Below are 359 nucleotides of genomic sequence, written 5' to 3'. Positions count from 1 at the left end.
GGCAATCCACTCACCTCAGCCTCCCAAAGCACGGGATTACAGGCTGAGCCACCAAGCCCGTCTTAATTGGTAGTTTTTATGAACTCAGTTTATGCATTTAACCCTTGTTTTGTAAGCAGTCATATTGGATTAGCAATTCTCATGAGCACACACGTTTTTAATAAGAGTTCTGGAAGATTTTAAAGTCGTTATCAATTTGCACTGAATGACACCTTTTAGAGTTTAGCTAACTTGACTATATATGTGACTAATCTGAAATAAACGTTTAACAGTTTGAATTTATTTTTTTTAGGTTAGAAAATATAGTTTATTTGAAAGTGAGAGAGAGAGAGAGAGAGAGAGAGAGAGAGAGAGAGAGA

The sequence above is a fragment of the Carlito syrichta genome, unplaced genomic scaffold, assembly GCF_000164805.1.
Source record: "Carlito syrichta isolate Samal-C Ts95f unplaced genomic scaffold, Tarsius_syrichta-2.0.1 Scaffold67773, whole genome shotgun sequence".
In the NCBI taxonomy this organism is placed as follows: Eukaryota; Metazoa; Chordata; class Mammalia; order Primates; family Tarsiidae; genus Carlito; species Carlito syrichta.
The sequence above is the reverse complement of the archived record's forward strand: the minus strand, read 5'-3'. Positions refer to the sequence as shown.